General features: G+C 41.0%; 1 pseudogene; it reads left to right on the forward strand.

Annotated features, from left to right (window-relative positions):
• Window positions 1-21,792: 21,792 nt before the first annotated feature.
• On the forward strand, window positions 21,793-22,361 carry LOC101639792 (annotated as a pseudogene).
• The last annotated feature ends 2,880 nt before the right edge of the window (window positions 22,362-25,241 follow it).

The raw sequence follows: 25,241 nt of genomic DNA on the forward strand, positions 1-25,241 counted from the left end.
CCCTCCCTGTTTTGCCACTCACACCACTGGTCCTGTAGAGCTCATCCGCCCTGGATTCCCTGTATTTTCAGTTCCTATCTGTACCTGTGTACCTCCTCTGGTCTAGCCAGTCTTGCAAGATAGAATTGGAGTCATGATAATGGTGGGGAGGTAGCATTAAAGAACCAGAGGAAAGTTGTATGTTTCATTGTGCTGCACTTCACTCTGACTATCTCATCTCCTCCCCGAGACCCCTCTCTTTATACTGATTTTTAGAGTAAACGAGAAGTGTTGCTCTCCTCTTTGCTTGCTGTGACTCCACCTCAAGAAACGGAGGGTCCTTGTGCAGCGGCCACCAGCTGCAGCTGCTTGACCTAGTACTCGGTTGAATGTTCGTTTCAAGCCTGAAATATAATGAGAACGTCTTTTTTGCAGGCAGGAGGGGTAGAATTATGAACTATAAAACTGGAGTGACAGGAAGGTGCTAGGAGAAATGTTCAAAACATTGATGTGATTTATGAACATGTGGCAAACAGATGTGGTGGAGTAATAGGGACCCATCTCCTTTCATAAATTGGGGTCACATTTGTGTCTCCCCCCCACACACTCCCAGCCTAGGTTCATAAGATGCTTTATTAAAATTCTATGCAGGGAAAATGGGTGATTAATAATTGGTGATGACAGAAATTTGGTTGTGGTAAGCTGCACAGTGAAAGATAAATACAACAGGGCTATTTTAACCTCTGTATATTATGCTTATTAGCGGAAGGCTTCTCTTTAAGATGGTCTGTGTTGAGATTGCATGTGATTTATGGAAGTGTCACAAATGACCCTGGTTCTGGAAAAACCTCTTACAATCTTTTTTATTGTAATCATCACTTGAGTTTCAGTTGTCACTAGGGAAGAATCATTTGTAGAAAAAAAATAATCAAGTTAAAATAATGCTTCAAATAAAATTAAAACTGGGTAGCTATTGAGGAATGAAAATACAAAGAAAACCCTGAGATGAATATTGTAAATCAAACGTGTAACCAATTTTGCATGTGGCATGGTAGAGAAGGGCACGGAGAAGGAAAAAGAATGACATATTGGTCTTGGATTCGCTTTCCAACTCTGACATGTCTACAAGCTTTGGGCAAGATTTTTAATTCTTTCTACTGTGGACTGCCAGACGAACAAACAAATCGGTCTTGGAAGAAGTACAACCAGAATGCTCCTTAGAGGCAAAAGTGGCCAGCCTTTGTCTCACATACTTTGGACATATTGTCGGGAGAGACCAGTTCCTGGAAAAGGCCATCATGCCGGGTAAAGTAGAGGGTCAGCAGAAAGAGGAAGACTCTCAAAGAGATGATTAACACATGGGTGCCACCATGGGCTAACCATAAGAACAATTGGGAGGCTAGCCCAGGACCAGACAATGCTCTATTCTGTTGTACACAGGGCTGCTGTGAGCCAGAACTGGCTCGGGGGCACCTAACAACAAAAAATGCCATTGCTCAGAGAGCAAGTATTTCATAATTAGTGTCTATAATATAGTTTGAAAATTTTAAAACTAAAACAGACAGTTTCATAAGTATTATTTTATGCAGCAAGAAATCCAAACAATCCAGCAATACCAATCTGTATAATTCTCAACCCTCACAAGTTCACTCATCTTGAAGAAAATACTACTAGTCTAAAATGATTTTTTTTAAAGGGTCTGAATACTACATGCAAGTCTTTCCAATAAAAATATTAAAATTTACATTTGGTCTCCTGTACAATGACTGCTGTTAGGTGCTGTAGCCTCGGTTTCAACTCATAGTGACTATGTACAACAGAGCAAAACACTGCCCAGTCTTGCACCATCCTCACAAATGCTGCTTTGTTTGATCCCATTGTAACAGTCCCTGTGCCAGTCCACCTCATTAAGAGTCTTCCTCTTCTCCATAGCCATTGCAATTTACCAAGGATGCTACCCTTTTCCAGAGACGGGCCCGTCCTGATAACATGTCCAAAATACATGAAATGTAGTCTTGCCTTCCTCGCTTCTAAAGAGATGATTTGTTGGTTCTTTTGGACGTTCCTGGTACTTTCGATATTTGCCACCAGCACCATAACTCATGTGCATTGATTCTTCTTCCATCTTCTTTACTTAATGACCGAATTTCACATTCGTACGAGGTCATTGGAAAAACTATGGCTTTTATCATTTGTGCCCTAGTCTTCAAGATGGTAATTTGGCTTTTCAATACTTTACAGAGGTCTTGTGCAGCAACTTTGCCCACGGCAATGTTTCATTTGATTCTTTCGCTGCTACTTCCAATAGTACTGATTGTGGATCCATCCAAGTGAGATAAAATCCTTGACAACTTCAATTTTTCCCCCCAATTACTATACTGTTCCCTATGGTCCAGTTGTGAGAATGTTGGTTTCCTGTACAGTGAGTTGTAATCCATATTGAAGTCTGTAATCCTTGATCTTCATCAACAAGGACTTCAAATCCTCCTCCTCACTTTCAGAAAACAAGGTTGTGTCAGTGAAGGTTTTTAATAAGTCTCCCTCCAATCCTGATGCCCCTTGTTCACATGGTCTGACTTCTCTGATTATTTTCTCAACATGCAGATTGAACAGCATGGTGTAAGTATACGACTGTGACATGCTTTTCCTGATTTTAAACCCTGCAATATTACTTTGTTCTATTCAAACTGCTACCTCTTGTTCCATGTACAGATTCTGCATGACCACAACGAACTGTTCTGGAATTCCCATTCTTCTAAATATTGTCAGTACTTGGCTGTGATCTGCACAGTTCAACTCCTTTGCATAATCAGTAAAACACAAGCAAACATTCTTCTGGTATTCGCTGCTTTGAGCCAAGATCTATCTGTCATCACCAATGAGATCCTTTGTTATATCCTTTCTGAATCCAGCTAGAATTTCTGACAGCTCCCTGTTAATGGATTGCTGCAACTATTGTTGAATTATCTTCAGCAAAACTCTACTTACATGGCATATTTTTGATTTCTACATTTTGAGGACCACCTTTCTTTGGAGTGGATACAAATGTGGCTTTCTTCCACTTAGTTGGCCAGGCAGCTATCTTCCAAATGTCCTGGCATAGAATAATGAGTGCTCCCAGTTGTTCATCGGCTTGTTGATTGGTATTGGTATTCCATCAATTCCTGGAGCTTTATTTTTGGCTAATACCTTCAGTGCAACTTGGACTTTTTGTGTAGTAGAATCAGTTCTTAGTCATATGCTATCTTTTGAAATGGTTGAATGTCAACTAGTTCTTTGTGAAATAGTGACTGTGTTTTTTTCCATCTTCTGATGCTACCTGCATCATTCAATATTTTGCCCATAGAACCTATCGATATTGCAACTCAAGACTTGAATTTTTTCTTGAGTTCTTTTAGCTTGATATATAATTAACATGTCCTTCCTTTTTTAATTCCTCACTACAGATCTTTTCATATTTCATTATAGCATTTTACTTTGCCACCTCAAGCTGCCCTTTGAAATTTACTTTTCATCTCTTTGACTTCATCATTTCTTCCATTTGCTTTAGCTACTCTATGATCAAGAGCAAGTGTCAGACTCTCTCCTGGCATTCACTTTGATCTTTTCTCTTTTTCATGTCTTCTTAACGGTCTTTTGCTTTCTTGATGTTTGGTGTACTTAATGTTATCCCATAGCTCATCAGGTTTTCTGTCATTAGTGTTTAATAAGTCGAATTTATTCTTGAGCTGTTCTTGAAATTCTGGAGGACTATATTCAAGGCCGTATTTTGGCTGTCATGAACCTGTTTTAATGTTCTTCATCTTCAACCTGAACAATTGATGGTCTGTTCCACAGTCAGCCACTGGCCTCATTTTGGCTGATGTATCTCCATCATCTCTTCCCAAAGACATAGTCAATTTTATTTCTGTGGATTCCATCTGGAGATGTCTATGTGTGCAGTCATGATTTATGTTGTTGGAAAGGGTATTTGCTATGAAGAAGTCGTTGCTCTTGAAAATTCTAGGATGCAATCGATCTCTAGTTTTATTTCTACAATCAAGACTATATTTCCAAACTACTTTCTCTTCCTATTTGTTTCTAACTTTTGCATGTCAATCATAAATAATTATCAGTGCATCTTGATTGCATGTATGATTTCAGAATGACAGTGTTGGTAGAATCCTTCAATTTCTTCATCACCAGTGCTAGTACTCTAGTGTGTAAATTTGAATAATGGCTGTATTTTCTGGAGATCCTTGAATGCAGATAAATATTATCTTATCACAGACAGCATTTAACTTCAAGATATATCTTGAAGCATCCTTTTTGGTCAATATCAGTCAATTTCAGATCACTAGTACCTAAGATATTGATCATTATATAGTTCACTTCATATTTGATGATTTCCAGTTTTCCTAGATTCACACTTTTTACAGGCCAAGTGCCAGTTATTAATAGATATTTATTGCTGTTTACTCTTTATTTTGAGTCATGCCACATCAGCAAATGATGGTCCCCAAAGTTTTAGTCGTTCACAATAATCAATTCTACTTTGAGAAGGCCTCTATTTCACAGTCATATTTGAGCACTTTCCAACCAGAGGTGATCATCTTCGGGCCCTCTATCTGACAGTGCTGAGCTGCTACTCACGTGATTTTCAGTATCTGACAATGTTCTGCTTCTAATCAAAAGGTTTTCAGTGGTGAAGTCCTCCTAAGTGGACAATCTATTCCTTCTTGTAGTCTCTTCTTTGTCTGGAATCTTTGCTGAAACCTGTTCACCTTGGGTGACACTGCTAGTATTTGAAATATCAGTGACACCGCTTCTAGCATCACAGCAACAGGCAAACCACTGCAGTACAACAAATTGACACAAGTGGTGATTTATATAATTAAGTGATTTACTGTCATTTGTAAAATAGGATAAGTACAGCAAGAACATGTCATTCCCTCTTCATTCAAGTGGCATATACTTTAAAACTATGAAGACAAAATTTCAAAACAATATTGTGTTAGTCTGGGTAGACTAGAGAAACTAATTCATAAACACACATATATGTATAAGAAAGAGTTTTATATACAAGAGCAATTGAATATTGAGAAAAAATTACAGCCCAGTCCAGATCAAATCCATAGTCCAATATTAGACCATATGTCCGATACCAATTTATAAAGTCCTCTTCAGACTCACGAAACCCATGACGCCGAGTGCAGGAAGATCACAGGCCAGTGGGCAGTGGGTGGGAAGTCTTGTGGATCCAGTGGCATTGTAAACATCCCAATGCTGGCAGGAGTCTCCAAGTGGTTCCTCCAGCTCCCAGGGCTCTGGCTGCATCAAGGTAACTCCGTGTGGCTTCTCATCAGAAATGTCTTAGAGGGAGAGAACTGAGAGAAATATAATGCTAGAAACATGATGATTATTGATGTGGTGAATTTTGGCTTTGGCATGGGAATTTGTTATTAAAAAAAAGTTTACAGACCCAAAGCCCTTGATTTTCAAATTGCTAAGCCCTTCCATTGCTTTCAGTCAAGAATATGGCTGGCAGTTGTCCAGAAGTCAGCTGAGGAAGTCAAATGAGGGCTACACAGAAGCTTCCTACGAAGTGCTGCAGGAATCAGCATGGGACAATGCTGTACTTAAGATGTGGTGTTAAAAGAGAAAAAGAATAGAGAATTCCCACATTTTACTTCATACCCTCATTTTTATTCAATTTGGGTAGATTATAAAAACAGAAATAAAAAGTGAAAACACATATGGTAGCAATATCCTAATGTGTTTGAGAAATAATGTTGAAGATGGACTTAACCACCTCAAAAAGAAGTGGGGAAACTATTTAGGTATCTAAATGGAAGTCTGGTGTAAGATTAGCTAGCCAACTTTCCTTTGGCTCTGCTCAGATCATCAGCTTCTTTCTCACCTCCATCAGTGATGACTAATCATTCCGTTTTATTCCAATTCCTTAGGTATAATGTATAATGGGCCTCTGTGATAATAATAATAATGTGGGTTCTATTACATTATTTGTTTCTTTAGAGTGTTTTGTCCCCACACTGAAGCTCGGTTCAGTAAGACATTTAGACTTGAACACTTGGAAAGTCTCTTGACCTTTTTCTCAATTGAAGAGCCTTGGTGGTTGACAATTAAAGAATGATTTACAATTCCTTCAGCACATAGAATTTAATCTCAATATTTGTTCAGGAAATAAAGTAGAAATATTTTTAACAGCAAACCAGGAAGATTATAAGAAAAGTCATCCAAAGTATGCATGGTGCAATTTTCCACTCAGTGTGTTGGGACATAGAATAGTCACGCCTCTTTTACTCATTGACTGAAACAGCCTGGGACACTGCATGCCTTGACATTTGCATGTGTCTTTCACAATATGTAAAGATGGACGTTTGGGGTATCTCTTGTCCTGCAGATTGAGCTACATAAAGTTTGTACTTCTATATTCAGGCAAGGGCTAAGCGCACCTTCTTTTATGCAACAAACAGAGCCAATGTAAATAAGACTATATATTACTTGGCAAGGATAAGGCGAAATACTTTTTCATTTGTATTTCTCTTTTGAGATTTCAGAATATTGCATTCATGAGACTAAAAGGGAGAAAAATCCTCCACACCCCAGGAAGAGTGTCCCTTTACCACTATTGTATGGATATTACAAATCATGCTACTGATTTTATTCATTTCTTTTCCTTGGATGCTAGAAATATAGAGTCAGATAGGTGCTTCTTGTTTTTGTCAAAAACTTGGGGGCAGTGGACACTTGACAGCTCATTGCATTATTAAAAATAATAAAGTCTATAGATAACTAACTACACATGAAGTAGAATACAGCTCAGTGATCCGATTCTGGGTACCTGATGTCTAAAAGAAGACTCAAAAAACACACACACAGAAGGAGATGCAGGAAACGTGCAAGACTTGTAAAGCTTCGTCTGAGTGCCCCCCTCACGTCTCGCTTCATCTTCCTAATTCCGTCATCCCATTCTGTTAAACCCAATTTAATACACTATTCATTTTTTATTTTATTTTCCATGTTGTGTTGGGTGTGTTCTTCAATGAAGAAAAGACGAGCTTACTTGTTTTCTTTTCAAATTATTTAGTTCAGTTCCCAGATTTGGCTAATGCTTTCTGCATTGCCAATGTAGAAAAAGCAATATCCTGGGAAACTTTCATTTTCTTTTGTTTCGTAAATGGCTTCCTTGGGTTTGGGAAAAGGCCTTTATCCTTTTTAAATGTCACTACAGATGGAGAAATATTTGGTGCTGTGCTTCTGTGAAACTTAAACCTGTTGCCACCGAGTCAACGTCAATTCATAGTGACGACACGTGACGGCATAGAGCTGCCTCCTAGTGTTTCCAAGGTTGTAAACGTTTACGGGAGCAGCTCAGCATATCTTTCCCCTGCAGAGAGGTTATTGGGTTCAAACCCTTCTCCTTCTTTTCATTAAGTAGATAGTGTTTAATGTAGGGAACCCTAAAGCAGTGGTTCCCAACCTTCCTAATGCTGCGACCCTTGAATACAGTTCCTTATGTTGTGGTGACCCCCAGCCATAAAATTATTCTTGCTGCTACTTCATAACTGTAATTTTGCTACTGTTATGAATCAGGCGACCCCTGTGAAAGGGTCGTTCGACCCCCCAAAGGGGTCACGACCCACAGATTGAGAACTGCTGCCCTACAGGGAAGTTCTCTTCTGTCCCGTGGTGTCCTAGGAGTTGGAATTCCCTCCATCGCAGTGCGTGTAGAATACAAGTTTCAAGTTTCCTCTTGATAAGCACCTAGCCACAGGGGAAGTTCAATGTCAGGACACATGGCGCCCTCCAAGGGTTGCTGAAGCCACAAATGTTGAAGGAAGCCAAGGGCCTTACTCCAAACCTGTGAGCTAGCAGAGCGGAAGCCTTCCCCTAGGGCTGGCCCTTCATTCAGCCCTCTAGTCTCATACATATGAGAGAAAACAATTCCTGTTTGTTGAAACCATCTACTTGTGGTATTACTGTTCTAACAGCACTAGATAATTAAGATAGTGCCTCTGGGTGGGTTTGAACTGCCAATCTTTTGGCACATTGTCTACCACAAAGCCATTTTTGTCACCCAGGGGACTGGAGGCAACCAACTTGACAAGACTTCAGATAACTTAGAAACAATTGAAGGAACCGATCCTCCCTGTTAAACAATGGACTCAAGCATCCCAGTGATCGTGGACATGCTGTAGAGCCCAGCAATGCTTAGTTCTGTGATGTGTAAGGTCAGAGCTCACCCCGTAGCAACAACATCCTCCTCCCCAAATTACCAAGACATGTAACTCCACCATACTTGACACCACAGCTGCCACAGCAGGTTAGTCAGTGCCTGGGACTTAGAGTTCTCGAACAGTTCCTTCTTTTCCCCCTCTTTCCATGAAACTGGGTGACTTTGGGAGTGAATCAAAAGTAGTGTGGCTCAGAGAAATGGGTTTTCTCTTGTTTCCACACTGGAATGACCCCCTGGAGAAGCTCTGATACATTGACCTTAGAGGAGGGCAAGATGTGTCAATAGTCTGCTAAGGTTGGGGGGAAACCACTGCAGTGGGCTCTCCCTTTAGGAAATAGCAGTCTCCTGAGCAGTCCAGGCAGGGACACAATACAGCATTACACTGTTCATCTTGAGAAGAGACAGCCCACACCACAGTGCTCACTGAGGTAAAATTGGAAGCATCACTTTTGAAATTGTGCAACTGAAACCACTAAATGTAAAATCAAATTATGTATTTGAGGTGGGATCTTCAGGTCCCCCTGAAGGCAGAGCAGGAAGTACCAATAAGGTGCAATTCTCCGATAACTTGCCCTTGTTCTCCACCTCACCATCCCCTCCTCCCCGGAGCCACTGGGGTGGGAGTGGCAGTTCATTCCTGAGATGAGGGAGCTCCAGGAGGCAACCTTCTCTAATATGTGGGGGGATGGTTGTCGTTTCAAAAAGAAATCTGCCGTCATACAGATTAAAAGCATGTGAAATATTAATAAATAAGGAAACAAAGATCAAAGAAGCAACACCAGCAACCCCCTCCACCCGCACACACACAAAGATGAGCTGAAGGATAGAATCTCGCTGTGTTGTCCTTAATGAGTCTCACCAAGCTGGACGGACACAGTGGCTGCAAGACGGGCTCAAAGGTAATGATTGGGAGGATGGCGCAGGACCGGCCCGTGGTTTTCCAGGCGATACGAGGAGAGCACGATGCCGCGGAACCAACTCGAAGGCACTGAGCAAAAGCAACCTCCTAAATGCATGTTGAGTGTGGAGAAGGAGGGACAGTTGTGCAGGAAAAGATTGAAGAAAAGGAGAGGCTAGAGAGTAAAAGAACCCCCGCCACCACCACGCCACACACAGGGAAACGAGAACCCCAAAGAGGGTAGAATAATTGCACGGGCATCTTGTTTTATGAGTCCCAAAGCTGCGCTAGTGAAAGGTGGGAAGCGCCTGCCTGTCTGTTTTATGTCGCCACACGCCTTCTTTCCCACTTCATCTTGGCACGAAGGGACCCCAGTCAGTGGAATTGAGCTAACATGAGAAATCTAGTTCCTACTTTTCCCTGTAAATTTATTACTCCGCTCTCCTTTCTTCCACTTTCACCCAGAGAGTTACAAGGTTGCACCCACCTCGTGATAGATAGCTTATCTGTGTCATGCTGCAAGGCTGCAGAATGTGGTTTGCCTCAGAATAATGCCGTCAGTAAATTGAAGTGTGAGAATGCTTGTCAAAAGAACAGGCATCCTCCCTAGAGGAAAATGTCAACTGATCAAGCTTTGAAGTTAACATAATTAAAAAACAAGAAGATCGTGCATATAGCATTTATATCTGCCAGCTCCTGCTCTCAGAAGTTTAAATGTATTAATTAATTCAACGCTTACAATGCTCTTAAGAGAGGGATACTACTACCGTTACCAATTGAGCTAAGAGGAAACCATGACCTGTCCAAGGCCTCCAACTTGTGCCTGGCATCCCCAGGGCTGACCTCCAGGCTCTGAACCTCTGGGCTCTAAGCCACCCCGAACCACACAAAACATGTGTATGTGGCAGTTGTCCCGCCATCTCCTCATGTGTACAAGACAGGCTCTGAGCCCCAGGGATGCCACCATGTACCACCCAGGAGGATGCTGACATTGTGTACTAGGTGGATGGTGCCCTGGATCCGTCTGTATTCTCCAGAGAAACAGAGCCAAGAGACTTCGTTTAAGGACTTGGCTCATGTGATCGTACGGATGGGTAAGTCTGAAATTTGTAGAACAATCAGCAAGCTGTTAGCTCAGGTGGGACTTCAATGTTAACAACCTTCAGGTGGAATTTCTTCCTCTCCAGGAAACCTCAGTTTGGTTGTTTAATTGATTGTTGATCGGTGGAATGGGAAATTCACCATTTGATGTTTCTGCACTCAACAAGCACTTCAAATTTCCCATGCCCTCCAGTATTTTCCTTTCTAATAATCTAGAATCCATTTAAAAGAATCTAAATAAAGTGATCCCAGTGTTAAAACACTCAAAAACATATCTATTTGCTGAGAGCTAGATATTTAGGTCAAAAATAGGCTATTCATTAATGAATATATTTTTCTCTCTCAGTAACGCATCGGTTAGGTTAAGAAAATAGTATTTGGATATTAAGAGTTTAAATTTATCAAATTCTTTCCAAATAATCTCTGGGAATTTATCAAAGTGACTCAAAGTCAAAGCCCTTTGAGTATATGTCACTTAAAAATAATAATGTAATATTATTTAAACAAGATAATAAACGCTGTTGCTTTTAAGTCATCATTGACTCAATGCCAAGTAGCCACAACATGCATATTACGGTAGGGTTTAGTATATCTATACTTATTATTTACACTGTAAATGAATAAACAATCTAACTAATGTCTTCGGCCATAATCAAAAAGATTAATTCTGAAAATAACAGTTAAGCATCATAAAATGTACTAATGCCTAACCAGTTCTTTCATTTGGCTGTTTTCATGATTTACTATATTGTGCAAAACTGACTAAAGTGAGCCATTTCCCTGCATCTCAAAGAGGAAGCAGAAAGCAACAATCACATAAAATTCAGGACTTAAACATTCTTAGTAAATGGTCTCAGATCTCACTGATCCACTTTACATGCTTGCTATAAATTATTTTATAACAACGCAAGCGCTATCATTGGCCTACATTTGGAATCAATTGAAGACACAAGAACACTTTGGTTGACTTTTGAACTCCTCTGATATGTGTCACAGATAAGAGTAAATAGTGGACTAATTAATTTGTGCCCAGTTGATAAGGTCTCCAAATCTTGACAAGTAATGGAATATAGCAAAGTAAATTGCTGGCTCTTTCAGACTACTTTAAGTGCGTTAAGTACTTTAAGCGTTTTGGTCAAATCTGAGGTCTTATCATTGCCACTTGAGAATGTTTCCAACCTCTTTGTCTTCCTTATAACCAGAGCCCCTAATCAGAGTCTCGCTGCTAGAAACCCTGACCCGGGTTTATGTTCCTTAGCTTTGACTGTGTCCTGGGCTGTGGGCCTTGTCTCGGTTGCTGCTTCCTCCAAGAGAATGTGGCTCCTGTTCTGATCTAGAAACCAACGTGCCATTTTTAGAACTGCTCCATTCCAGGTTGTCTGTTGTGTGTGTGGGGGGGTGTATGGTTTTGTTGTCGTTAGGTGTCGTCGAGTTTGTTACTGCTCATAGCCTCCCACAGTATAAGAGACGAACCATCGCCCATCATGCACCCTCTGAGCATCCTGGCTATGCTGCGGATGACTACTGCAGCTGTTCTGTCACTTCATTGTTCGGAGGGTGTGAATACACACGTGACCTTGTAAATATACCGATTTGGGGGAAAGCTTTAGATTTACAGAAAAAAGCATGCAGAAAGTAGAGATTTGTCACCTCCTCCTTCTCCCCTCTGCACAAATTTTCTCCTATTATTAATATCTTGCATTTGTGTAGTACCTATTTTTTTTACAAATGATGAATCCATATCAATACATGATGACAAACTAAAGAACATAATTTCTATTCCTGTTCATCCTGTGTGTTGTGCAGTCCTGTGTGGTGCTGCTGAGGAAGCATTACACTGCTCTCTGCAAAGTCGGAGATCAAACCCACCAGCAGCAACAAGCAGGGAGGATGAGGCTCTCTGCTCCTGAAAGGATTTACAGCCTCAAGAAATCACTAAGGACTCCCAGAATCTCCCAAAGTGGGTAATTCCGCCCCCTGGGGTACACTGGAAGCATCCAAGGGGGTCTGAAATACCAGATATCCTCAATTATAGGCTATAGTATAAATTTTTCAATTGTCAGGAGGGGACTGAGTAATTTTTTTTTTTCTGAAAAGGGGACAGTTTGGGAACCTCTGGTCTGTCTCTATGAATCAGTATGGACTCCATGGCAGTGGATACATGACAATTCCACATATGCATAATGTCTTGTGCCCAAATGTATCATGTGTGTGCCCACATCATAGAGAATAGCTTCACTACCCTTCCCAAATACCCTGTAGTCCACCTAATCATCCTCTACATTCCCCTGAACTCCTGGAAACCACTGATGTGTTTGCCATCTCCATATTTTCCCAAAGGGCCCTGATAGCACAGTAAGTCAGGCACTGGACTGCTTTAGCAGTTCAAACCTACCACCTGCTCTGTAGAAGAAAAGTGATGCAGACTGTACCTGTGAAGAATTGCAGTTCCCAAAACCGCATGAAGACTTTTACTCTGCCCCTACAGGAGAGCTCTCAGTCGAAATTGATTCAATGCTTATACTGTTCCTTTCCAGAAGGTCATGTGCTTGGGATCCTACTTTTTCAGATTACATAACTTTTTCAGATTAGCCTCCTTCACTTACCAACATGTATATGTTTCCTCTGAGACTTTCATAACTGGATAACCTTTTGTAATCACTAGTTAACACCCCATTGTCAAGGAGCCCTGTAATGTAATGGTAAAGTCCTCCACCAATAGCTGAAAGTTCAACTCTTTGAAGCACCAGCTGTTCCGCAAAGGAAAGGAATGGCTGCTGCGTCTATAAAATCCCAACTTGGAAGTCCCAGAGGACGGCCCTACTCGGGTCACCCTGGTCAGAATCAACTCCAGGCCTGTGGAGAGTTTATTCATCTATTCACCTCTTGAAGAACATGTTGGCTATTTTCAATTCGGAGCCGTTCTGAATAACACTGCTACGAACCTTAGTGCACACATTTTTGAGTGTACCTAAGGTTTCAAAGGCATGATTGCTAAACCATCAGAAAAGTTGACACTTAGCTTTATAAGGAGCTGTTGATCTGAGCCATACCATGTTACATTCTCCTCAGTAATCAGTGAGCATTCTTGTTGCTCTGGATCCCTTGGAAGGTGCCGGGACTAGGGACTTCCGTCATTCTAGTAGGTGTGCAGTGGTAGCTCAGTGTTATTTTGACTTGCAGTTCCAAATGACGTGTAATGTTGAGCATGTGCTCCTGATTTGTCTGCCTGTCTGCTTTGGAGAGGTGTTTATTCCGATCTTTTGCCCGTTTTGTAGTTGGGTTGTTTGCATACATGTGTGCTTTTATTTGTGGGTTTGTTTTTATTTTCATAGATTGGGAAGTAGGGCACCAAGACTCATTGTCTGCTTCTTCTAAGTCAGACCTTATGAATTACTGACTTACTTTACTTTAAACTTTACAATGATTTATGAGCAGAACGTATACTTGCCCAATTAAAGCTTACGTAATAATATATATATAAGAATTATATGAGGGAGAGAGGTCACATAACTCAACCTAGGTTACACACATAAGAAAAGATGGAGCCAGAATTTATACTCAAGGTTGTATAGCCTCTTTCTGAGAGTTTTTCTCAAAGTCTCCTAGATTTCATCAACTACTTAAATTTAAGTAATTTCACCAATTACTTAAAGTAATTTCACCAATTACTTAAAATGGATATTTATGATTCCCATTCCTGCATAATAGAAACTTAGAAGGGGATCTCCAAAGCAGAGTCTTTGCAGGTCCACAAGGTTTGTAGAAATAATAGATTATAAAATGATTAATAAACTCTGCAATACAGAATCAAAAACTCAAATCTATTTCTCTTGAAGTATGTTGTTATTGTTGTTAGTTGCCCAAAGTCAGAGTAGTTCATGGAAGTTGCCAGTCACCTGAAAAGAAGGGTTGATAGTGACAAATGTCTTCTGGGGGATAAGTATGACTTGATGCTAAGTAGATGTCAATAAATCTTTTCTACAGAGTTCAAATCTCAGGCCAGCCTAGCAGTAAATCAGTTTCTCTGGCACCACAATTTCAGAAGGAAAGCCAGTGAGGACAATGTTATGAATGTTGCTTTCCTGGCACGAGCTGTCTGAAGATCGGTTGCATTGGCATTCCTTTGTACTCCTGGCAAGCTTTTAAACTGAGACTAGAAAAATTTAGTCATTCATCTGTGGGGAAAAGAAACTGGGGCCTAAGACCTACAAAGGGAAATCAACCTTATGGGCATTAAATGAGTAGGCTTTCTTTTTCTTTATTTGATGGATGATGTAAAGGCTGGATCAATATCAGTGTCCATCAAAGGAGCAGTCCAGAAATCAAACAGCGTACCACACCGACCAAGGCTGCTGCAAGAGACTTTTCTAACATTTTAAAAAGCAAAGATGCCGCTTTAATGGTTACCACGCACCTGATCCAAGTCACAGTCTTTTGATCACCTCATCAGCTTATGAAAGCCAGACAATGAGAAAGAAAGCAGGAAAATTTGAGGAATTCAAACGGAGGCATCAGTGAAACCAATGAGTAGACTTTGAACTGCCAGAATAAACAAGTCCGTCTTAGAAGAAATATGGTCAGAACATTGCTCAGAAAGGAGGATGGAGAGATTTGCACTCGCTTTGGAATGTCCTCAGCAAAGACCCGTCACTAAAAAAGATGCCCTCGTTGGTAAAGTGGAGGGTGCACAAAAGTAAGGGATACCCTGTGTGAGACGGATTCACACAGTGGATGCACCATGAGCTCAAACATACTAAGGATCATGAAGATGCTCTAGACAGGACAACATTCTGTTCTCTGATACATGAAGTCTCACGAGTAATGGCGTCTAACAACAAACCACTTGACATTCAAAGAGACTGCAAAAGAAGTCACTTTTGTTTGCAAAGAAGAGTTTAGTGACTTGCCATGGGAACCCAAACCTTATTGTCATCGGGTCAATTCCAACTCGTAGTGACCCAATAGGGCACAATAGAACTGCTCTGTCTTGTTTCCAAGACGGTACATCTTTGTGGAAACAGGCTGGCATCTTTTTCTCCCAATTTAGGTTCTAAAAAAATTTGTTTCCAAAAGAGATGATCTAATTCTTCTTTGTCCTCACTATTGCACCTTGAACCTGGCTTTACAAACGATACAATTTTTTTTAAGACTATGTCTAAAACCTTAGTATATGTGATATTTTTGGAGTAAAAACTCATCATTAAAAATGCATGCTTTTTCAAAGGTATTTCATTTTCCAAAAGAGAGAGACGCGAATCAAGTTTTAAAACCGCTATTAGCAAAAGAAAGGCATCAGATGCCAAACAATCATTAACCTGATGAGGAGCAGACAGCAGCAAGAAGTGGAAGCAGGAGAGACTAGTTGATTACAGAAAAGAACAAGGAACGAACTGGGTTGAATAAGGGTGTCTGATTTCCATGCTGACTTGGCCTTTATGAAGCAAGCATCAACATGTGCCTGACTATTTTGGATCTTGCCTGTGGATGGCACCAACCTAAGGGTTAAAATGGTCTCTTCGTTGATGGTAAGTGGACATTACCATAAGTGGAATAACAAATGATATTCTCTAATTCTCTGATTATGGATGCATAATGAATGAATGAACATATAATCATTCATTCTTTTTCTCTAATCAACTGGAGTCTCTCCCAGGATCATTTTGCCCCTCCTAACCAATTGGAGTGGAGCCCGAGTGGCGTAGTGGTTACACGTTGAGCTGCTAACCGCAAGGTCAGCAGTTCAAAACCACCAGCCAGCTCCATGGGAGTATGTCAGGCTTTCTACTCCTGTCAAGAGTTACAGTCTCAGAAACTCAGAGGGGCAGTTCTACCCTGTCCTATAGGGTCACTTTGGCTCAGTGGCAGGGAGTGAGTTTGGACAAACTGAAGGAGGTAGTGGTGGTTCAAAGGTAGAGTTCTCGCCTTCCCTGTTTAAGAGTTGGGCTCAATTCCTGCCTTGCCTGCCCAGCCTCAAGTATGGACAGCATTGGTTTGTCAGTGGAAGCTTGTGAGTTGCTATCATGCTAAATAGATTTCAGCAGAGCTTCTAAGCCAAGAACTAGGAAGGAAAGCCTGGTAGTACATAGTTGACCCTTCTTCAACAAGGCGAGTTTGGACTGCGCTCACCCACTTACATGTGGCCTTTTGTCCTGTGACTATGATTGTGAGCTTAAATGTGCCTCTGCTCACCCAGAGATGATCCGCGTCACAGGGTGCTTTCAGAACATAACTCGCAGCGCTTGCACTCCCCACAACAGCCCCTGGAAAAAGAAAATGCAGTATGCATGGGCCAGCACCGTTCAAACTCTTGTTGCTCCCATGTCAACTGTACTTCTGAAAACCAGCCACTGAAAGCCCCGCACAGCACAACTGTTCTCTCCTGGGCTCGCCCTGAGTCGAAGGGAACATTACAACCACGAACCACAACAGCGGGCACGAATGGCTCCCGTCGTATGTGTATCGCCCCTCCGCCCCTCCATCCCTCTCCCGGACTCTCCACTTCTCTACCTACTTTCCATCCCTCGAGTCCTCATAAGCTTTTCATGCAGAAAATTGAACCCATTTTCTCCCACTCAGCATTCCTTTTCCAAACCTGTTCCACTCATGGTCTGACTCATTTCAGTCAACGGGAAATTCATTCTTCCAGGTGCTCAAGCTGAAAACATGTATCCGTGAATCCTTTTTATCTTTCACATTCCCTATCCCATCCAGTCAAGAGATCTAAAGATGCATTGCATTAGGTAAATCCGCTGCATAAGGTCCTCTTCAGAGTATTGAAAAGCAAGGATGTTACTTTGAGGACCAGGGTGCGCCTGACCCAAGTCATGGTTTTGTCCATTCCCTCATATGCATGTAAAGTTGGACATTGAGTAAGGAAGACCAAAGAAAAACAGATGCATTTGAATTGTGGTGCTGGAGAAGAATATTAAAAGTACCATAAACAACTAAAAGGACAAACTGATCTGTCTTTTGTATATATACATAAAATTCCCAAAATAGCACAGATTGTTTTGGGCCCAAATGCTGCTCAGTCAGAATTGCAACACATTGCAAAAAAACCCAACCAAACAAAAAAAACCAGTTACTGAAATAATTCAGTTTAAAAAAGGTAGTCATCACAAGGCTCTATATCATGTGTTGGGCAGCTAACCGCAGAGCTAGCTGTTGAAACCACTAGCTCCTCTTCAGAAGACAGAGGGGGTTTCTGCTCCCAAAGGATTTCCAGCCTTGAAACCCAGAGTGGCTGTGAGTCAGAATCTACCGATGGCAGTGCATTGGTTAGCGCACAGTACATGGTGAGGGGCATTAAATGAGCATTTCCCTCTGCCAGTCTGTAGTTGAGACTCAGTGCTTTGTTAACACGATCTCTATAGCATTGTTTGGTCTCGCTGCTCACTTGCGTTCAGTTGGGGAATAACTTGGAGCAGGAAAACAAAGAGCCCACCAGGAGGAGGAGGAAGCCCTGTGTTGTTTGGCCTTTCCCACGGATCCTCACTGCCCCGTGCTCTCCTGAGCACCAGATTCAGCGAGCTCGCAAAGAAGAACAGTAAGCGTTTGATGAGGAAGGAAGTTTGGGTTTAATTTTCACTTTGCGACACATGGATACTATTCCCTGGGGTGGGGGTGGGGGCCATTCTGAAGATGTTCAAGCGCTCTTTTCTCGAGACGCTACAGGCCAGCCTGACCGCACAGGAGGCGCTGGTGGCTCTGGGGTCTTTCAAAGCAAAACGCCAGAAACCAGCTGCCTTCTTCCGTCATCCCTCAAAATCAGACAAACATGTTGGTGGGGTCTGTGCCGCAGGTCCTTCCATCAGAATTAGCCCCTTTAAAAAAAAAAAAAAGATTACAATGAGACAGGGCCAAAATCACAGCAACAGTTAGAAGAATACCAGGTGCTACAGCTTATTGAGCAATTTCCTTGGACCTGGGACTATTTTCATCACATCTCATGTAATATTGGTTTCCTCTCTCTATAAAGAAGCAGACCATTGCAGATTCTTCCCCAAGGGATGGCTTCCAGCAGGGTTCCCAAGGACACTCTGCATCTTCAGGGCCTTCATACCACCTTGCAGACAGGCAAGAGCTCTGTATAAGGACCCTTTGAACCACCGTAAATTGTCCACAGAAGCCCCTTGTTGATAACTCACAGCCTATTTAATAAACACTGAAGCCAAGACACTGTGGATTTGGGTGTTGTTTCTCTACCACCCAGAAGCATCATCATCCTCAACAAAACTTTAGATGTGCTGAATGTTTTTTTCAGAATTCCCATGTAATTTCATATTTATCCTTATCCACTACTTATAGAGATAATTTTATAATTTCTTTATTCAACTAAAAACTTCCTGGCAACTCTTACTTCACAATCATGGTCAGCATTTGACTACTTATTTCCCTCGAAATACAACGATGATGGACATGCCAGAGATGCTGTCCTTCAAAATGTCCTATATTCTTTCCAAGGTAAGGAATTATTTAAACTCAAATAGGTGCCCATTATCACCAGCTCAGGTGATGGAAGAAAGACGCGATTAGCCCTCACCAAGAGCCTCTTCTTCACCTTCTTAAATCTGCACATCATTAGTCTTTTAAGAGATATCTACTAAAAGATCACTCAAATCACATCTCTTGCCTGGTCCTTTTTTCTAATCTAGGTCGATAAACAACAAATGAGTGACAAATCCACCATCTAAAATGAAGGCGTGATGTTCTGTGTTAAACCTTTGCTGATTCGGGCAACTTTTTGCCACCTTCTTCTTGTTCTTTGGTCTTGATTTTGTCTCAGGTACCACCGCTCCGACCAGCTCCCCTGGTTCTGGAAGTATGGCTCTGCTTCATCTCTGTGATGGCACACTTGACCCAGCTAATTAGCAATAACCAGTTTAAAGACTGATTCGGAGATAGTAACTAAATTACACAGACCTAGATTAGTTCCATGGTGGGCATTATGTGTTATTTAATGGACTGCTAACCACAAGGGCAGCTGTTCGAATCCACCAACCTGTCGTTGGGAGAAAGATGAGGCTTTCTGCTCCTGTAAGTTCTTTTAGGCCTAGGAACCCAACAGGACAGTTCTGCTCTATCCTACAGAGTTCTGATGAGTCAAAATTGACTGCTTAGCAGTTGTGCTTGAGTTATAGTGCAATTCTAAAGAACCCTGGGACTTCCAGTCAAGGTTCATGGGAGAGGAAGCAGACAACACATTATTGGCGATGCTGGCAGCAACACTGGAGCAATCAGGGAGACAGTTCTGGAGCTGAGCTTTTGAAAGTGGTTATATAGCATTATCACAATAAAAACTTGGCTAACATAAGAAAACAAAACCCCAAACCAAACTCACTGCCACTGAATCAATGACAACGCCTAGTGACTTTAGGCAAGAACCGCCCTGTGAATTTCCGAGCCTAACTCTGTATGGGAGGAGAAAGGCCGGTCTTTCTCTCCTCAAACAGCCAGCAGTTTCAATTAGCAGTCCGACACAACTCACTCTGTCATCCCAGCTCCTAAAGAATGCCATTCTTTGAGGACACAAAATCAGTTAAAACAGAAAAATATACACAGGTTTGCTCTCTGCCCATGTAGCTAGGCATGGACAAGTCAAAGCTGGAGGCGACAGTGGTCATCGTCTCTGTCAGAACTGAGCTAAGCAGAGAAAACTCAACGACAAGCGACAAGTCACGTTACAGAAGCAAGCAGTGCAAGGACAAATAGCAGGAAGGCAAACGTGAAAGGCATCACGCGTGCGGGAGAACGCGTGTGTGAATGCAATTCTGAGACAGAAATGCACGTGGCTGTTGGTAGGTACCACCCAGACGGCTCTGGCCCATAGCAACCCCATGCACAAGCCCCATGGTGGCCCTGCTCCATCCTCACAGCTGCTCCTAGGCTTGAGCCCGTGGTTGCAGCCATTGTCACAATCCATCTCCCAGGGGCTTCTTTTTCCAGCTGTTCCTCCCTTATCAGGCATGATCTCCTTCTTCAGGACTGGCCTCTCCTGACCACATGTCCAAAGTATGTGTGATGAAGGGTCGCTGTCCTTGTCTCTCGGGAACACTGGCCATGCTTCTTCCAGGACAGGCCTCTGTGCCTTTTTCCGCAGTCCATGGGACTTTCAGGGTCCTTCTCCAGCACCACAATTCAAATGCACCCATGCGTCTTCAGTCTTCTCTGTTCAATGTCTAATTGTCACGTGCCTGTGACGTACTGGAAAAGACCAGGGCTTGGGCCAGGCACACCTTGGTCATCAAATAGCCTTGACTTTCAATACCCTAAAGAGGTCTTATGGAGCAGATTTACCGAATGCAACTTGAATTTTGAATGCTGCGTCCATGAGCAATGGCTGTGCATTCAAACAAGACAAAATCCTGGACAGCTTCAAACTTTGGCATAATGTCACATATTGGTTCAGTTGTGAGAATTTTGATCTTCTTTGATAAATGTGTAAATAATCCTAAATACCTGTAGCAAGGAAGAGAAAGAAAAAGTCCACAAAAATACAATAATAATAAAAAATTATTATTACAATAATAAATTAAAGGAAAAATCAAAATTCCCTGATAATTATGAATGAGGACAAGTAGAACACTTATGCTTGAGAACAGACATTCTAAATCTGTATAAATTGGATTAATTAATGAGCTCCTACTACCAACAGTTCATGTACTTAAACAGGAAAATTAAAATATTTTGTATTCATCCAACTCACTGACTTGCTTTGGTCTTTTCTTTTTAGTAACAGGATTAAGAGATGCTCAGCGTTTTGAAACAAGGGGTGAGCACGGTGGAGCTGCTGTGTATGTCTGTGACACTAGGTCTGCTCCTACAGAAAGCACCGGCTCATGCGAGGCCACGGTCAGTTTAGGGAGCGACTCAAAGCGACTCTGGATGGCGCCGGTCGGTGCTTCACTCCCACCCCAGATGCTCTTTGGTTTGCTGAAAATGCTCCGTTTCCTCTTGTCAGTGTGCGTGAAATGAATCCAATTATAAATTAATTTGAATGAAGAAGGTTTTTTAATGTAAAAAACAAAAGGGGGAAGCAGAGGGAGAGGGCGCATGACAGTCATTTACACTTTAGTTTAAATAGTTCTTCCCTCTAAGCAATTGCTTTACACTAGGAGACACGAGGCAAGTGTCGGAACCATGGATTTTCTTCAAGTCAGAAAGATGTGTTTTACATATCAGCCTAATTGCTTTATGAGCCAAGCAAATTAATGTCTGGTCTATCAGTTTACTCACCTATAGGATGAGTGAAAATACACTTATCTCCTGTGATTCTATCATGTACATCCACTGATAAGCAGAGTGGTAAGTTCCTGATTGGTTAAGCAGCCCATCCATGGGAGGACGGAGAAAAAGGAGTGGTTTTAGCAAAAGAGCAATGAAATCTTGGATAAACAAACGGCACCTAAAGCAAACATTGGATTTTCCATATTGTTGTCTAACACGAGAACAACAGAGACGCAGATTCCAGCAACAACCAGACAGGCCATGGTGGGCCTGCCGTGCAAATATATTGCCATGCATCTAATGTTTGGGTGATAAAAGGAGCATATGGGCCATTGCTGTAAAGACCATGCTGCAGCCAAACATCTTACTCAACGGTACACCAGGGGTTGGAAAAACCACACTAGGCAAAGGACTTGCATCAAGATCAGGACTGAAATGCATTCATGTGGGTGATTTAGCTAAAGAAGGGCAGCTGTATGAGGGCTGCGAGGAAGAGTATGGCTGTCCCATTTTAGATGAAGATAGAGGAGTTGGTGAGTTAGAAAACCAAATGAAAGAAGGTGGAGTTATTATTGATTACCGTGGTTGTGGTTTCTTCCCTGAATGCTGGCTTCATATAGTTTATATGCTGAGAACAGATAACAGTGTATTGTACAAAAAGACAATATTTAGTGTGAGATTTTTCAAGTTCTCTATGAAGAAGCCATGGCATCCTACAGGAAGAAATAGTACATCGGCTATCTAGCAACAAACCAGAAGATCTAGAGAATCATATAAAGCAGATATTAAAATAGATGGAACAATGGATGAAAGATCATAGCTCTTGACTGTCAAGACTAGCCACATGATGGTCACTCTTACTGAGCTCTCGCTGCCCATCAAAGAAATTGTCCAAGTATCAGTAACAGTTTCATATTAAAATTTTCTTGCAGGACTGGCAAGCGGAAAGTATCAAAGGTTTATGCCTGGGTTCTTTTATCTCTATGAGAAAGCAAAACCATTTGAACTATATTGAGTATAACATTATTTAGGGTTGAGAGTAAAGATTGTCATTGTTTAATGCTTCAACTGTTAAAGGATAAATAAGTCTAAGTGGGTGAATATCTGATGAATTTATTACAAAATAAAATAAAGGTGATCTTTTAAAATTAAACTTCTGACTTACAGCATCAGTTTCCTCTATTAATAATCAAATTTTTTAAAAAAATGGAAGTGGCGATAGCACTTTATTAAAATTCACACCAATGAGCTTCCTTTCCATAAAGGCTGACATCAGGCCTATTCCAACTCTCATTTTAAAATATAATATTGAAACTAAAATAAAATAAAATTCACACCAAGACACTACAGTCTGTCAGCCACCTCAGATGGCCTTCCTTTAGGAAATACTGTTACTGGTCTTAGATATCCTTTCAGGTTTTGTGCTTATAAAAAGATATGTATAGAAGTTTTTTTAAGCAGATAGTTTCAAACCACAATTATTCTGTACTTTTTTAAAAATGTTGACATATGTTGGAGATTACATCACCTCAGAACATATTGAGGGTCCTAGTTTTTATTTTTAGCTATAGTTTACATACCACAAAATTCACCATTTAAAAGTGTACAAGGTACTGCTTTTTAGCATATTCACAAGAATGTGTAACCAAAACCTCTTCACTCCCAAGACGAAACCTTCAGTCCCCATTAGCAGTATTCAGTGGAATGAATTGTGTACTTAAATGAGGTAGGTCTATTTGTTAATAAAAAAGCAAGAGGCAGAACAGTGTGTTTTATACTTCTGTTTGTGTAAGCCTAAGAACTTATCTGTCAGTATTTATCCAGAAAATCTGTCCAGAAGGAGAAAATAACAGTAACAATAGCAATATTTTGGAGAAAGAAATAAGGAAGTTTGAATCTTCACTACACATTTTTGTATTGCTTTAAAAACTCTTTCAAACCTAATACATGCCATCAAGTCAGTGCCAGCACCATCCTCACAGCTGTTACATTTGACCTCATTGTTGTAGCTACTATGTCAATCCAGATATTTGAGGGTTTGTATTTTCCCCCTAACCACCTACTTTATGAAGCATAATGTCCTTTTCCAGGGACTGGTCTCCTAATAACCTGTCCACAGTATGAGATAAAGTCTTGGCATCCTTGTTTACCAGGAGCATTTGGCTGTACTTTTTTTTTTAGAAAAATAATTTTAAGGGGGGGTTGAGGAGGGAGGGGAAATGTGAAAGATGATACCAAGGACTCAAGTAGAAAGCAAATGTTTGAGAATGATGAGGGCAACAAATGTACAAATATGCTTGACACAGTGGATGAATGTATGGAATGTGATGAGTTGTATGAGGCCCCAATAAAATGATTTGTTTTAAAAAAGGATCATATGCAATTAGTTAATATTACAGTAGCAAAGTATCTCTCTAACTTCTCATTTCTAAAATGTTTGTTTCATTGACTGTAACTATCCTTTTTATCATTGGTCTGGCCACATAGTGATAGTCAATGACATTATATGCATACATTAAGGAAGTAAGAAGTAAATCTTCAATAAAAGTGGATATGCTGAAATTCTGTAGGGCATACTTCACAAAACCACATTTTCTCAGATCTTAGTTTATGGTTTAGATATGTTTTTAAATATGTTTTTAAAATACAGCATATTGAGTACAACCTGAACCAGAAATGTTATTCTTTTATGCTTATTATTAGCATGTCAACATTCCCCAGTTATCCACGTCAAAGGGACAAGGGAGTCTATCCATGCTGTCATCCCTGTTATAGGTCTTACCGACTCATCTACGGGGCAGACTTCTCGCTCAGACAGAATAAGGATACTCTGAAGATTCCTTCACATTCCTTCACACTGCTTACCCCAAATTCAAAATCACAGCTTGAAAAGCAATACAGTTAAACTTACTTCCCATTCCTGATTGTTTTTCCCTATAGCTGGCAAATTGGTGGTAGACACACTTGTGTTTTCTTCCAGATCAGATATGTAAACTATAAACCTCAAGGCAATTTCCCTCTTGTCAGTGGTTGCCCTTGATCATAAAACAATTCCCACATTAACAACAGTCAAGTCTATTTTCAACTTTGAGAATTCCATCCACAAAACATGCTGGAGAAAAAAAAATGCCAGGCCACAATTCAGTCTAGTCAACCGATGTTTGCCTTTCATCTTGAATTTGCATACGTGGAAATGCCCACTCCATCCCGGGTATGCCAATTTGGGAATTCACTGTGATTATTCAGTTTTCAGTCATGTGTAGAGTCATACAATCCTGTGGGGCTGTTGATGAGACTGGTGACTCCACAGTTTAAAACCGAATTGTGTTGGGTTAAAGAGTGTCCCCACAAATTTCATGTCCTTCCCAGAAGCTCAGAATGTGACTTTATTTAAAATTAAAATTTAATAGGTAAATATTTTGAAGCTTTTATTGCAATTTTGGTGACAATTTACAGAGCAAACTTGTTTTCCATTCAACAATTTATACGTATTTTATTTGTTGGCCTTGATTGCAATTCCATCAATGTAGCAGGAGTCTTTCTGCTTCCTCCTTGGGATCCCTATTTTCATCCCTCCTAAAAATAGGGACAATTCCCAAAATTTGTAAGGAGTGCTGGTAGTATAATGTATTATGCATTAAGCTACTATCCCCCAGGTCAGTGGTTCCAATCCACCAGCTCTTTCGAGAGAAAAAGCTGACACTGTCTATTCATGTAAAGATTTAAAGTCTCAGAATCCCAAAGGGACAACATCTCTACCCTGCCCGAAAGGGTCACTATGAGTTGGCACTGAGC

This window comes from Echinops telfairi, unplaced genomic scaffold (genome assembly GCF_000313985.2).
Source record: "Echinops telfairi isolate 266 unplaced genomic scaffold, ASM31398v2 ScPeMD7_1;HRSCAF=3_0, whole genome shotgun sequence".
Lineage (NCBI taxonomy): Eukaryota > Metazoa > Chordata > Mammalia > Afrosoricida > Tenrecidae > Echinops > Echinops telfairi.